The sequence below is a fragment of the Arvicanthis niloticus genome, chromosome 10 (assembly GCF_011762505.2).
Source record: "Arvicanthis niloticus isolate mArvNil1 chromosome 10, mArvNil1.pat.X, whole genome shotgun sequence".
NCBI classification, from domain to species: Eukaryota; Metazoa; Chordata; class Mammalia; order Rodentia; family Muridae; genus Arvicanthis; species Arvicanthis niloticus.
The window spans coordinates 100,148-115,628 of record NC_047667.1 but is presented as its reverse complement, the minus strand read 5'-3'; the positions used below and the strand labels follow the sequence as shown (position 1 = coordinate 115,628).

The window sequence follows — 15,481 nt, the reverse complement described above, 5'->3', positions numbered from 1 at the left end:
AAGGGCATCCAGAGAGAGGAGAGAACAAATGGGCATCTGGAAATAGGAGTGTTGGGCCTAACAGGAGGTCTAATCTCCATTCCACCTCCACCCTTCTGTCATGTACACAGGTGGAGGGTGTGAACAGGCCCTAGAGAGATTTACATACTAATGAGGTACCTGAAGGCCAGAGGTGGAGCCGATTAAACATTCCTCCCCAGTTCCTCCCCCCTTCTCCCCTCCCCTTGTAACTCAGGTCGATCCTGGCTTTGGGGGGCGTATGCATCCAGATCCATCCACGGTCCACCTTGTGAATAAACCAGTTTTGGAAACCCAAGGGCTTCCTCATGTGTTGGGGCTGCACCGCTATGAGGAATAGTGAGGAGCCAGGGAGAGGCTTTTAGTTAATGAACATCTGGGTCCAACTTCCAGCTGTAGAAACTCAGAACTTTCCCAGCTGACTTCACACAGCATGGCGGGAAGAATGCTGGGATACCCAAGCCTTTTTTCTTCACATCTGGTGCCTCAAACGTGGGGCCTTGGAAGCCACACAGCCACGCAGCCACTGATACCTCAGGAAAGGTAAGCCACCCAACTCTTGAAACAAGCAATGTGTTTTCTCGTCCTGTGTTTCAGTCGGAAGCCATTGCACGGATTTAAGTAAGCCAAGTGAGCTTTTGCTACCTCCTGGCCAGAGCCACTCTCTGGTGTTGGTTCAATGCTTCCCTGGCCTCTGCTTAAATCCTGACAGCCTACAATGGATGTTGGCAAAGACTCTCTATCTAGACTCTCTCTAAAACAAAAAGAAAACTGGTAATGCAAGCCATAAGGGTGGATACAAGTTCTTAAATCTGCGGGATGGCTTTTTGCTCTTTGACCATTGTGGAATCCCCCAAAGCCAATAGGTCAAGGGAACATTCCCATTGGACAGAGTTTCTCCTCTTTTTCTATCATGGGAAACTCCACCTCACATAAATGTTCACCCCAAGCCAGGCAAATACATTCTTTACTAAAGACCCACGGGATAAAAATAGGCAAAAAGCAAGCCTCCTTGTTTTGGGAAGAAGTTCGTCATATAGCACCATGCATGGCAGAGGATAATATTTACAGTCCAGACTCATGGAGCAAAGTAGCTTCCCTTATCAAAAACAGAGAAAAAAAAAACCCTTGTGAGTTTTTGCCGATCTTAGCTGCAATTCGAAAATGTATAGGACCATCGAAAATAAGACAGACTAAGAACAACAACACAGCTCCTAGGGCCCCTCAGTCAAATGAACCCAAAGATCAAGGTCCCAAAAAATCACTTTGTTTCAGACCTTGAGGCCCTTACCCAACTAATAAGAGAGATAAAATCCATATACCCACCCCTCCCCCCTTATGCCTTGAAGGAAATGAAACCATGTGCTCCTCCTGTCCCTCCTTACCCCATCCAAAGGCAAGGCTCCATTAAAATACCAAAGGAGCTTTCCCCTGCCTCCCCTCTTACCTCCCAACCAAAGAGAGATAAGTCCCCTCCCCCTCCTCTTAGCCACAAAAGTAGCAGTCCTTCAAAATCCGTAGATAAAACCCAAACTGCTTGAACATTCCCAGTTAATATCCACCCCAATCGAGCTAAACCACGTAACTGGTACCCAGTCCAAGCCCCGGACCTAAAAGAACTCAGGCAGGCAGTGAAGGAAGATGGCATTCACACACTGTGGACAAAATCCCTCCTACAGAGCCATATTGTCAATTTAAACACACCCCAAGATTGGAGAGATATTTGCGGTTCTGCCCTTCCTGATCCAATGTTTCTAGAATGGGAGGCCTACTATCGTGATGAGTGTCTTCAGCAAGTCAGGCAAAGCCAGGGAAGGGAAGATGACACTCCATGGGGTTTTAAAGAACTCTTTGGCCAGGAAGATTTCTCTACTGGGGCACAACAGGCAAGTCAGCCAGCAGGCTACTATGACCAGGTCCGCGTCTGTGATATTCAAGCCTGGAATAGGCTTACTCCACCTTCAGGGTCACAAGACCCTGCCCACTCCCTGCTCTCCCTTCATCAGAAGCCTGGAGAACCCCTATCTGATTTTATCCTCAGAACTAAAATGAGCTTAGAAAGAAAAATCTCCAACCCCACAGCTAGGGACCTTCTTCTTAAAACCATTGTTTGGGAAGGCATGACTTCTGAAGCTAGGCTAGCTTGCCAGGGTCTCTGGGAGGAGCATCATGATAGATGGATTGTAGCAACCAGAGAAATAGGAACCCCATCAATTCAGGTCGCATCCATAGCTCAGGCATTTGTGGCAGCAATAAAAACAGAAAAAAATCTGCCTCAAATGTGGGAAGACAAGACATTGGAAGGATGAATGCCCTACAACCTGCCCTCTTTGGGGCCGGGAGACCCATCAAGACCTCCAGCTCACGTGTTCCCTGCACTCGAGCAGCCACCGCCGCTGCGTGATCCGCACTGGCCTCCTCAAGAGCGAGCTGGCCCCGCCACGACCGCCACCGCGCTAACCACTGCCAACCGCCACCTAGTTGCCCAGAGAGAGCTGAGAGGCGGGATGAGCAAGGCAGGCAAGGCCACCACCGAAGGCACCACGCTCCTGCAGACCGTGGATGATGTGCCCGCCACTCCCCTCGTGGGGAGCCCCAGTGGAGACGCAGCCCCCGGACCTGCCCCGGCCTCTTCAGCTCCCATGGGCAGCGAGGACTCAGAGAAGAAAGTTCTCGCCACCAAAGTCCTTGGCACTGTCAAATGGTTCAACGCCAGAAATGGATATAGATTTATAAACCAAAATGACACCAACGAAGATGTGTTTGTACACCAGCCTGCCATCAAGAAGAATAATCCACGCAAGTATCTGTGCAGCGTGGGGGAGGAAGAAATTGTAGAGTTTGATGTGGTTGCAGGAAAAGGGGGTCCTAAGGCAACAAATGTGACTGGCCTAGATGGAGTTCCAGTAGAAGAGAGCCGCTATGCTGCTGATTGTCACCGATATGGCAGGCGCCGTGGACCTCACCATAATGCTGGTGAGATTAGACAGATGAAAGATGGAGTCCCTGAGGGAACACAACTCCTGGTCCATCGGAATCCAACCTACCACCCGAGGTTCCGCAGGGGACCCGCTCACCCACATAGGAGCCCATATCGTTCCCTACAGGTGGTAGAGGACACGGAAGGAGCCAGCTCCAAGAGAGTTCCCTCCAGTTATTGCCCACAGAAAACCTCTCCGCAAAACTCCAGGACAGTGAGTAATCCCCAGGCTAGTTCACAAAACTAGGCAGGTTTCTTTCTGTCTCCCCCCTCTTTCTCCATGTGTTCCTTGTTAGGTTCTTCTAATATTTAGCTGCCACTAGCTCCTGCCTAGTTCAAAAGACTAGGCCCCACTCTTTCTCCATGTGTTCCTGGTCAACTTCTCTACTTTAACTCCACCTCCTCTTTCTCTCTGTCTGTCTCTCCCTCTCCATGTGCTTTACAGCTCAAGGGCAAGATGGTGGCGACCCCCTAGCCTCCACTTTGCCCATCCCCCAGCTCCACAGAGAGGGCTCCTTCACAGACAACATCTGTCTTTCAAGTCACAGTTCCTGCTGTGACCCTCCTAAGACTCCATCCTTAGGTGAGAGATTCTTATAGCCTTTCACTCTCTGACTCTTAGCTCTCCTATCAAGCCTATGTGTCTCTGCCTATAAACTTTCTTCAAGTTAGCTTTTTGATCCTTCTCTACAATTAAAATTTCTAATAAAAAGAAAGGTGTAATACAGGTCTTCTCTGCCACCCAGACACCACATCGCAGAGCAAGGCCCCTCCCCACTGCTTCTAAACCCCCCATTACTGCTTCTTCCCAACAGGAGGACCTGCAACAAATGTTCCTGTTTTTCAACCAGAACTTGTAAACGTTTCCTTTTCTTCCTAACAGGAACACCTAGAACAACAATGCTTGTGTTTTTTCAACCAAAATTTTGTTATTTTTTTCTATTTTAATGCTGCCTTTTCTCTCTAATACTCGTGATATATGTCCAACATTATTTTTTCAACCTTTATAATTTCTTCAAGGTTTAAAAGCCATCTAATTTCCTTCCACAGTTTAAGTGAACATGCTGATCACCATTTCTTGAGTCTTAATTAACAACTAATTTCTTTTACAGGCAAACTGTTGCTGCCAATCCCAGATACAAAATTAACATTGTTTTTCTCCCTCAGCCATCCAAAAACAGACTCAAAGATACCTTCCAAGACTAAACTTTTCTCAAACACCTTTGATTTTCCAGGATCTTAATGACAGGCCATAAGGTGCTTGTTCCCAAGCAATTTAATGCTCAGTATCCAGCCTACAGACATCTCCCTGCCTGAAATGCTGCTTCCCTACTGTGATTATCCTACAGGTATACCCACAGATCCAACAGAGTCCAGCCATCCTCTGGAACCTGCCTGAGATGCCAAGCTGCTTTCTCCCAGCCACCTCATCTGACTGCAGACTCCAGAGACATGCTGAGATCCAGAGACGGCGCCACTTCCTGGAACCTGCCAAGCTGCCTTCTTCCAGCCATCTCATCTGACTGAAGACCCCAGAACATGCTGAGATCCAGAGACCCACACCAGGCTCCAGAGATGCACACCAGAACCCAGAGATGCTCACTACAGAAGACAGATCCAGACATTCCAGCTACAAATGAACTCTTTTGCCAAAGTCACATAGCTAATGTTACATGTTAGTGAGAAAAACATAATGTCTATTTAGATTAATCAGATGTCATTACCCTCAAACTGCACAACCTGTATTTAATTGTTTCAATGATTCCCTGCCTTCCAAACCCTACCCTCAATTCCCATTATCCTTGACTTAGTTATGCTATACCCTCTGGCCTACATAGTGTTTTCTTTTGACCACCTTATCCAAAATTTTCACTAAAAAGATTGAGATGTTGAGCAGTGAAGAGATGGTTTGGACATAGCCTGGTTGAATGAGCTTTGAACCCCGGAGACCCTTTAAGGGACGGTAGGCTGTTCAGCTCTGTTCCTAGGCCGCCTTGATACAACACTGGGTTCGGGATAGCCGGGGGACCCAACAAGACATTGCCTGTCAGGGATGGCAATTATCTCCCAATGCTCCCAGATTCCAGACTACTCCACAGGGTCCACATCTCTCATTAAACTGCACCTTGCAGATTACAGAAGATACAGAGCCGCCCCTCTTTTTATTAAAGAAAAAAGGGTGGGATGTTGGGCCTTGGACGAGGTAACTCCATTTAACCTGTTACCTTCAGTCACGTAGGACAGGTAGAGTGTGTGACTAACAAGTCTCCACCTCCAGAGATTTAAATATTAATGAATTATCAAAAGGCCAGGGGCGTAGCTAATTAAGTTATTCCCTCCCCTTTCTACCTTCCTTATAAGATTGGTCTCCCCTGGCTTTTGGCGGGGAAGCGCATACCACTTGTGTCCATTCACCATGCCATGAACAATAAAAGTTTGGAAAACCGGACTCCACGTGTCCATGGTCTCTCCACCTGATTCCCAGCTTTTGGAACCCTGGAACCTTGCCAATGCAGCTGCCAGCCCGCCCAACAACAGCTTCGTGAATGTGGGATCCTCCACTGGTGGCTCAGGAAGCCCTGATGCCAGACCACCCTGAGACTCTGCTGCGGGACTCCCTCCCCCCACCCGCGAGATTTCTTCCCCACATAGGAGTAGAGAGAAGGCATCCAGTTGGAGAAGAGGACCGATGGGCATCCTGAGAGAGGAGAGGACAGAAGTGCATTCAGGGAGAGAAAAGAACAGAAGGGCATCCAGAGGGAGGAGAGGACAGAAGGGCATCTAGGGAAACCAGAGAACAGAAGGGCATCCAGGAAGGGGAGAAGACAGAGGGGCATTGGGAGACAGGAGAAGACAGAAGGGCATCCAGAGAGAGGAGAAGACAGAAGGGAATCCCAAGAGAGGAGAGAACAGAACAGAATCCATAGAGACGAGAGAACAGAAGGGCATCCAGAGAGAAGAGAAGACAGAAGGGAATCCCGAGAAAGGAGAGAACAGAACAGAATCCAGAGAGAGGAGAGAGCAGAAGGGCATCCAAAGAGAGGAGAAGACAAAAGGACATCCGGAGTGAGGAGAGAAGAGAAGGGCATCTAGAGAGAAGAGAAGACAGAAGGGCATCAAGAGAGAGGAGAGGACAGAAGGGCATCCAGAGAGAGGAGAAGACAGAAGGGAATCCAGAGAGAGGAGAGAACAGAACAGAATCCAGAGAGAGAAGAGAGCAGAAGGGCATCCAAAGAGAGGAGAAGACAGAAGGGCATCCGGAGTGAGTAGAGAACAGAAGGGCATCTAGAGAGAAGAGAAGACAGAAGGATATCCAGAGTGAGGAGAAAATTGTCAGGCATCCAGAGAGGAGAGAAGACAGAAAAAAACTAGAGTGAGGAGATAATAGTAGGGCATCCAGAGAGAGGAGAGAGCAGAAGGGCATCCAGAGAGAGGTGAAGACCGAAGGGCATTCAGAGACAGGAGAGAACAGAAGGGCATCCAGAAAGAGGAGAAAACAGAAGGGTGTTCAGAGAGAGGAGCGAACAGAAGGGCATCCGGATATAGGAGAAGACAGAGGCATCCAGATGGAGAAGAGGCGTCCTGAGAGAGGAGAGGAGAGAAGGGCATTCAGGGAGAGAAGAGAACAGAAGCGCATCCAGAGAGAGGAGAGGACAGAAGGGCATCTAGGGAAAGCAGAGAACAGAAGGGCATCCTGGAAGGGGAGAAGACAGAGGGACATAGGGAGATAGGAGAAGACAGATTGGCATCCATAGAAAGGAGAGGACAGAAGGGAAACCAAAGAAGAGACAGAGCAGAAGGGCATCCAGCAAGAGGAGAGGAAAGAAGGGCATCCACATAAAATAGTACAAAAAGCCATAGAGAGAGAGGAGAAGATAGAAGGGCATCAAGATAGAGGAGAGAACAGAAGGGCATCCAGAAAGAGGAGAGAACAGAAGGGCTTCCACAGAAGAAGACAGAGCGAATTCAGAGAGAGCAGAGAAGAGAAGGGCATTCAGAGAGAGGAGAGAAGAGAGGACATCTGGAGAGACGAGAAGACAGGTCTTCCAGAGAGAGGAGAGAACAGAAATGCATCCAGAAAGAGGAGAAGACAGAAGGGCATGCAGAGAAAGAAGAGGATAAAATGGCATCCAAAGAGAGGAGAGAACAGAAGAGCATCCAGAGAAAGAGAAGGCAGAAGGGTATCCTGTGAGAGGAGAGAACAGAAGGGCATCCAGATAGAGGAGAGAACAGAAGGGCATCAAAATAGAGGGGAAGACAGAAGGGCATCCAGGGAGAGGAGAACACAGAAGGGATTCCACAGAGAGGAGAGAACAGAAGTGCATCCAGAGAGAGGAGAGGACAGTAGGACATCCAGAGATATGTGAGAAAGAAGGGCATCCAGAAGAGGAGACTGAAGATGGGCATCCAGAGAGAGGAGAGGACAGAAGGGATCCAGAAAGAGGAGAGAAAAGAAAGCCATCCAGAGAGAGGAGTGGACAGAACAGCATCCAGAGGGAGAATTGAACAGAATTGCATCCAGATATAGGAGTGTGAAGAAGGGCATCCAGAGAGAGGAGAGGACAGAACGGATCCAGAGAGAGGAGAGAACAGAAAGCCATGCAGAGAGAGGAGAGGGCAGAAGGGCATCCCGAGAGAGAAGAGAACAGAAGGGCATCCAGAGAGAGGAGAAGACAGAAAAACATCTACAGGGAGTGGAGAAGATAAGGGCATCCAGAGCACAGAGAAGACAGAAGTGCATCCCAGCAGAGCAGAGAATAAAATGGTATCCAGAGAGCGGAGAAGACAGAAGAACATCCAGAGATAGGAGAGAACATAAAAGCATCCAGAGAGAATAAAGTACAGAAGGGCATGTATAGAGAGTAGAGAACAGAAGGGTATCCAGAAATAGGAGGAGACAGAAGGGCATTGGGAAATAGGAGAAGACATAAGGGCTTCCAGAGAGAGGAGTTGACAGAATGGCATCCAGAGAGAAGAGAGAAAAGAAGAGCATCCAGAGAGAGGAGAGTTCAGAAGGGCATCCACAGAAAAGAGTAAAGAAGGCCATACAGACAGAGGAGAAGACAGAAGGGCATCTAGATAGAGGAGAGAACAGAAGGGCATCTTGAGAAAGGAGAGAACAGAAGGGCATCCAGAGAAAGAGAAGACAGAGCAAACCAGAGAGAGAATAGAACAGAAGGGCATTTGGAGAGAGGAGAAGACAGAAGGGCCTCTAGAGAGAGGAGAAGATAGAACGGCATCCAGAAAGAGGAGAAGACAGAAGGGAATCCAGAGAGAGGAAAGAACAGAAGTGCATCCAGAGATAGGAGAGAGCAGAAGGGCATCCAGAGAGAGGAGTATACAGAACGGAATCCAGAGAGAGGAGAGAACAGAAGTGCATCCAGAGAGAGGAGAGAGCAGAAGGGCATACAGAGATAGGAGAAGACAGAAGGGCATCCAGAGAATGGAGAGTTCAGAATGTCATCCAGAGAGAAGAGAGAGCAGAAGGGCAGTCTGAGATAGGAGAAGACAGTAGGGCATCTGGAGAAAGGAGAGAACAGAATGGCATCCAGAGAGATGAGAAGACAGAAGTGCATCCAGAGAATGGAAAGAACAGAAGGGCATCCAGAGAAAGGAGAACACAGAAGGGCATCCAGAGAGAGGAGAGGACATAAGGACATCCCTAGAGAAGAGAGAACAGAAGCACATCCAGAGATATGAGAGAACATTAGGGAATCCAGAAGAGGAGAGAACAGAAACCCATCCAGAGAGAGCAGAAGACTGAAGGACATCCAGAGAGAGAAGAAGACAGAAGTGCATCCAGAAAGAGGAGAGGACAGAATGGCATCCAGTGAGAGGAGAGAACAGAAGGGCACCTAGAGAGAAGAGAAGACAGAAAGATATCCAGAGTGAGGAAAAATTGTTGGGCATCCAGAGAGAGGAGAAGACAGAAGGGCATCAGTAGAGATGAAAGAACAGAAGGGCATAGGGAGAGAGGAGAAGACAGAATGGTATCTAGAGTTAACAGAGGACAGAAGGCCATCCAGAGAGAGTGCACAGAAGGGCACACAGAGAAATGAGAGAACAGAGAGGAATCCAGAGAGAATAGGGGACAGAAGGGCATCTAGAGAGAGGAGAAGACAAAAAGGGAATCCAGAGAGAGGAGAGAACAGAAGGGCATCCAGAGAGAGGAGAGGACAGCAAAGCATCCAAACAGAAGGGCATCCAGAGAGAGGAGCGTGAAGAAGGACATCCATGGAGATAAGAGGTCAGAAGTCCTTCAAGAGAGAAGAGAGGAAAGAACGGCATCCAGAGAGAGGAGAGGGCAGAAGGGCATCCACAGAAAACAGTAAAGAAGGGCATACAGAGAGAGGAGAGAACAGAAGGACATCCGGAATGAGGAGAAGAGAGAAGGCATATAGATGAAGAAGAGGACAGATGGGCATCCTGAGAAAGGAGAGTACAGAAGAGCATCTAGGGAGAGAAGAGGATAGAAGGTCATCCAGAGAGAGGAGAAGACAGAAGGGCATCCAGAGAGAGGAGAGGACACAAGGATATCCTGAGAGAAGAAAGGACAAAAGAGCATATAGAGAGAGGAGAGGACAAAAGGTTATCCCTAGAGAAGAGAGAACAGAAGAGCATTCTGAGAGAAGATAGAACAAAAGAGAATCCAGAAAGAGCAGAGAATAGAAGCCCATCCAGACAGAGCAGAAGACAGAAGGGCATCCAGAGAGAGGAGAGGAGAGAAAGGCATCCACTAAGACAAGAGAACAGAAGGGCATCTAGAGAGAGGAGAAAACAGAAAGGCATCTAGATAGAGGAGAGAAGAGAAGGGCACCAAGAAAGAGGAGATAACAGAAGGGAAACAAGAGCAGAAGAATACAGAAGCGAATCAAGAGAGACAGGAGAGAACAGAAGGGCATTCTGAGAGAGGAGAGAACAGAAAGGCATCGGGATAGAAGAGAAGACAGAAGGTCATCCAGAGAGAGGAGATGACAGAAGGGCATCGAGAGAGAGGAGAAGAAATATAAGGAATCCAGAGAGAGGAGAAGACAGAAGGGAATCCATAAAGAGGAGAGAACAGAAGGGCATCCAGAGAGAAGAGAGAGCAGATGGGCACCCAGAGAGAGGAGAAGACAGAATGGCATCTGGAGAGAATAGAGAACAGAAGGGCATCCAGAAAGAGGAGAGAACAGAAGGTCATCAATAGAGAGGAGAAGACAGAAGGGAATCCAGAGGGAGGAGAGAACAGAAGGGCATCCAGAGAGGAGAGAGCAGAAGGGCATCCAGAAAGAGAGGAACACAGAAGGCCATCCAGAGAGAGGAGAGGGAAGAAGGGAATCCCTAGAGAGGAGAGAACAAAGGATATCCAAATAGAGGAGAAGCCTGAAGAGCATTCATACAGAGGAGCAGAAAGAAGCGCATCCAGAGAAAGGAGAAGACAGAAGGGCATCCAGAGAGAGGAGAGAACAGAAGGGCATCCAGAGAGAGGAGAGAGCAGAAGGGCATCCAGAGAGAGGAGAAGACAGAAGGGCATCCTGAGAAAGGAGAGAACATAAGGTCATCCAGAAAAAGGAGAAGACAGAAGGGAAGCCAGAGAGATGAGAGAAGAGACGGGCAAAGGTAGAGAGGAGAAGAAAGAAGGGCATTCAGAGAGAGGAGAGAAAAGAAGGGTATCCAGAGAGAGGAGAAGACAGGAAGATATCCGCAGCTAGGGAAGAACAGAAGGGCATCCAGGGAGAGGAGAGAATAGAACAATATCCAGAGAGTGGAGTAGACAGAAGAATATCCAGAAATAGGAAAGAACATAAGGGCATCCAGAGAGGATAGAGGACAGCAGGGCATGTAGAGAGAGTAGAAAACAGAAGGGTATCGAAAAATACGAGAAGACAGAAGGGCATTGGGAGATAGGAGAAGACAGAAGAGCTTCCAGAGAGAGGAGTTGAAAGAATGGCCTCCAGAGAGAAGAGAGAAAAGAAGGGCATCCAAAGAGAGAAGAGATCAGAAGGGCATCCAGAGAAAAGAGTAAAGAACACCATACAGAGAGAGGAGAAGACAAGAGGCCACCTAGATAGAGAAGAGAACAGAAGGGCATCTAGAGAGAGGAGAAAACAGAAGGGCTTCCAGAGAAAGGAGAATACAGAAGGGAATCCAGAGAGAGGAGATAAACAGAAGTGATTCCATAGAGAGGATAGAGCAGAAGGGCATTCAGAGAGAGAATACAGAAGGGAATCCAGAGAGAGGAGAGAACAGAAGGGCATAGAGAGTGAAGAGAGAGCAGAAGGGCATCCTGAAAGAGGAGAAGACAGTAGGGCATCTGGAGAGAGGAGAGAAATGAAAGGCATCCAGAGAGAGGGGAGAACAGAAGGGCATCCAGATAGCAGGAAAGACAGGATGGCATCCAGAGAGAGGAGAGAACAGAAGAGCATCCAGAGAGAGGAGAGAACAGAAGGATATCCAGAGAGGGAAGACAGAAGGGAAGCCGAAGAGATGAGAAAACAGAAGGGCATAAGAAGAGAGGAGAAGACAGTAGGGCATCCAGAGTGAGGAGAGGACAGTAGTGCATCCAGTGGGAGGAGAATACAGAAGGTCATCCAGAGAGAGGACAGGGAAGAAGGGCATCTAGAGAGATGAGAGAACAGAATGGCATCCAGAGAGAAGAGAGGACAGAAACACATCCACAGAGAGGGGAGAACAGAAGGGCATCCAGATAGCAGGAAAGACAGGATGGCATCCAGAGAGAGGAGAGAACAGAAGGGCATAAAGAGAGAGGAGAGCACAGAAGGGCATAAAGAGAGAGGAGAGCAGAGAGAGGCCTCCAGAGAGAATAAAGGACAGAACAGCATCTAGAAGGAGGAAAGAAGAGAAGGGCATCCAGCGAGAAGAGAAGACAAAAAGGGAATCCAGAGAGAGGAGAGAACAGAAGGGCATCTAGAGAGAGGAAAGGACAGAAGGGCATCCAGAGAAATGTGAGGAAAGAAGGGCATTCAGTGAGAGGATACTGAACAAGGGCATCCAGAGAGAGGAGAGGACAAAAGGGATCCAGAGAGAGGAGAGAACAGAAAGCCAGAGAGAGGAGAGGACAGAAGGGCATCCAGAGAGACAATGGAACAGAAGGGCATCCAGAGGGATGAGAGGCCAGAAGAGAATTTAGAGAAAGGAGAGAACAGAAGGGCATCCAGAGAGATGATAAGACAGAAGGACATCAAGAGAGAGGAGAGGACAGAATGGCATCCAGAGAGAGGAAAGAACAGAAGATATCCAGAAAGAAGAGAAAATCGAAGGACATCAGGAAAGAGGAGAGAACAGAAGAACATCCAGAGGGAGGAGACAACAGAAGGTCATCCAGAGTAATGAAAATACAGAAGGTCATCCAGAGAGAGGAGAGAACAGAAGGGCATCCATAGAGAAGAGAAGGTAGAAGGGCATCCAGAGAGAGGAGAGGACACAAGGGCATCCATAGAGATGAGAGAGGAGAAGATCATCCAGAGAGAGAAGAGAAGAGGGGCATCCAGCAAGAGGAGAAGACAAAAGGGCATCCAGAGAGAAGAGAGGACAGAAGGGCATCCAGAGAGAGAAGAGGACACAAGTGCATCCAGATAGAGCAGAGAACAGAAAGACATAAAGAGAGAGGAGAGAACAGAAGGGTATCAGGAGAGAGGATAGGAGAAAAGGGCATCCAGAGAGAGAAGAGAACATAAGGGCATCCAAAGAAAAAAGAAGACAGAAGGGCATACAGAGAGAGGAGAGGGCAGAAGAAAATCCGGAGAGAGGAGAGAACTGAAGGTCATCCAGAGTGAAGGGAATACAGAAGGGCATCCAGAGAGAGCAGAAGAAAGAAGGTAATGCAGAGAGAGAAGAGGACAGAAAGGCATCCAGAATGAGGAGTAAACAGAAAGCCATCCAGCAAGAGGAGAGAACAGAAGGGCATCCAAAGAGTGGAGAAAACAGAAGGGCATCTGGATAGAGGAGAGAACAGAAGGGCATCCAGATCAAGGAAAAGTCCGAAGGGGATCCAGAGAGCGGAGAGGACAGAAGGGCCTACATAGAGAGGAGAGAACAGAAGGGCATCCAGAGAGTGGAGAAAACAGAAGGGAATCCGGATAGAGGAGAGAACAGAAGGACATCCAGAGGGAGGGGAGACAGAAGGGCATCCAGAGACAAGAGAGGAAAGAAGGGCATCCAGAGAGAGGAGAGGACACAAGGGCATCCAGAGATATGAGAGAACAGAAGATCTTCCAGAGATTGGATAGAACAGAAGGCCATCCACAGAGATGAGCGAACCGAAGATCATCGAGGGAGAGAAGGGAACAGAAGGCCATCCAGAGGGATGAGAGTACAGAATAGAATCTAGAGAGAGAATAGAACAGTAGTGTAACCAGAGAGATGATGAGACAGAAAGTCATCCAGAGAGAGGAGACAACAGAAGGTCATCCATAGTGACGAAAAGACAGAAGAGCATCTAGAGAGAAGAGAACAGAGGGCATCCAGATAGAGGAGAGTAAAGAAAAGCATACAGAGAGAGGAGAGAACAGAAGGACATCCAGTGAGAGTAGAGAATAGAACGGTATCCAGAGAGCAGAGAAGACAGAAGGGCATTCAGAGAAAGGAGAAGACAGAAGGTCATCCAGAGGGATGAGAGTACAGAATAGAATCTAGAGAGAGAATAGAACAGTAGGGCATCCAGAGAGATGATGAGACAGAAGGTTGTCCAGAGAGAGGAGACAACAAAAGGTCATCCATAGTGACGAAAAGACAGAAGGGCATCCAGATATAGGAGAGTAAAGAAGGGCATACAGAGAGAGGAGAGAACAGAAGGACATCCAGTGAGAGTAGAGAATAGAACGGTATCCAGAGAGCAGAGAAGACACAAGGGCTTTGAGAGAAAGGAAAAGACAGAAGGGCATCCAGTGAGAGGAGAGAACAGAAAGGCATCAAGAGAGAGGAGAGGACAGAAGGGCATACAGAGAGGAGAGGACAGAAAGGCATCCAGAGAGAGGACAGAACAGAAGTGAATCCAGAGAGAGGAGTAGACAGAAGGGCATTCAGAGAGAGGAGAGAGCATTAGGGCATCCAGAGTAAGGAGAAGATTGAAGGGAATCCAAAGAGAGGAGAGAATAGAAGGGCATCCAGAAAAAGGAGAGAACAGAAGGGCATCCATAGAGAGGTTAGGGCAGAAGGGCATCCACAGAGAGGGGAGAACAGAAGAGCATCGATGGAGAGGATAGAACAGAAGGGCATCCAGGGAGAGGATAAGACAGAAGGGCATCCAGACAGAGGAGAGTAAAGAAGGGCATACAGAGAGAGGAGGGAATAGAAGCGCATCCACAGAGATGGGAGAACAGAAGAACATCGAAAGAGAGGCGAGAACAGAAGAACATCCAAAGAAAGGAGAGGGCAGAAGGTCATCCAGTGATAGGAGAGTACAGAAGGGCATCCGGAGAGAAGGGAGAACAGAAAGGAATCCAGAGTGAGGAGAGGACAAAAGGGCATTCAGAGAGAGGAGAAGACAAAAGGGCATCCAGAGAGATAAGAGAACAGAGAAGTATCCATAGAGAGAATATAATAGAAGGGCATCTAGAGAGATGAGAAGACAGAAAGTCATCAAGAGAGAGGAGAGGACAGAAGGGCATCCAGAAAGAGGAGAGTAAAGAAGGGCATCCTGTTAGAAGAGAGTAAATAAGGGCATCCAGAGAGAGGAGAAGACATCCGGAGAGTGGAGCTGACAGAAGGGCATCCAGATAGAAGTGAAGACAGAAGAGCACCCAAGGAGAGAAGACAATAGAAGGGCATCCAGAGAGAGGAGAAGAAAGAAGGGCTTCCACTGAGAGGAAAGGACACAAGAACATCCAGAGTGATGAGAGAACAGAAGATCTTCCATAGAGAGGAGAGAACAGAAGGGCATGGAGAGATAAACAAACAGAAGATCATCCAGAGAGAGAAGAGAAGAGAAGAGAAGAGAAGGGCATCCAGAGATATGACACAACAGAAGAGAATCTAGAGAGAGGAGAGAACTGAAGGGCATCCAGAGAGAGGAGATGACAGAAGGGCATCCAGAGAGAAGAGAGGACAGAAAGGCATCTAGAGAGAGGAGAAGACAAAAGGGCATCCAGAGAGATAAGAGAACAGAGAAGCATCCATAGAGAAAATATAATAGAAGGGAATCCAGAGAGAAGAGAGGACAGAAAGGAATATAGAGAGAGGAGAAAATAGAAGGGCATGTAGAGAGAGGAGAAGACAGAAGGGCTTCTAGAGAGAGGGGAGCACAGAAGGGTATCCAGAGAGAAGAGCGCAGATGGGCTTCCAGAGAGAGGAGAGTAAAGAAGGGCATCCAGAGAGCGGAGAGGACAGAAGAATATCCGGAGAGAGGAGAGAACAGAAGGGCATCCAGAGAGAAGGGAAGACAGAATGGCATCCAGAGAGAGTAGAGGAAAGAAGGAAATCCAGAGAGAGAAGAGGAAGGAAGGGCATCCAGAACGAGGAGTAAACAGAAATACATCCAGT

The 15,481-nt window shown here is 48.2% G+C and overlaps 1 pseudogene; it reads left to right on the top strand.

Annotated features, from left to right (window-relative positions):
* Positions 1-2,327: 2,327 nt before the first annotated feature.
* On the top strand, positions 2,328-3,128 carry LOC117716394 (Y-box-binding protein 3 pseudogene; annotated as a pseudogene).
* Positions 3,129-15,481: the final 12,353 nt, after the last annotated feature.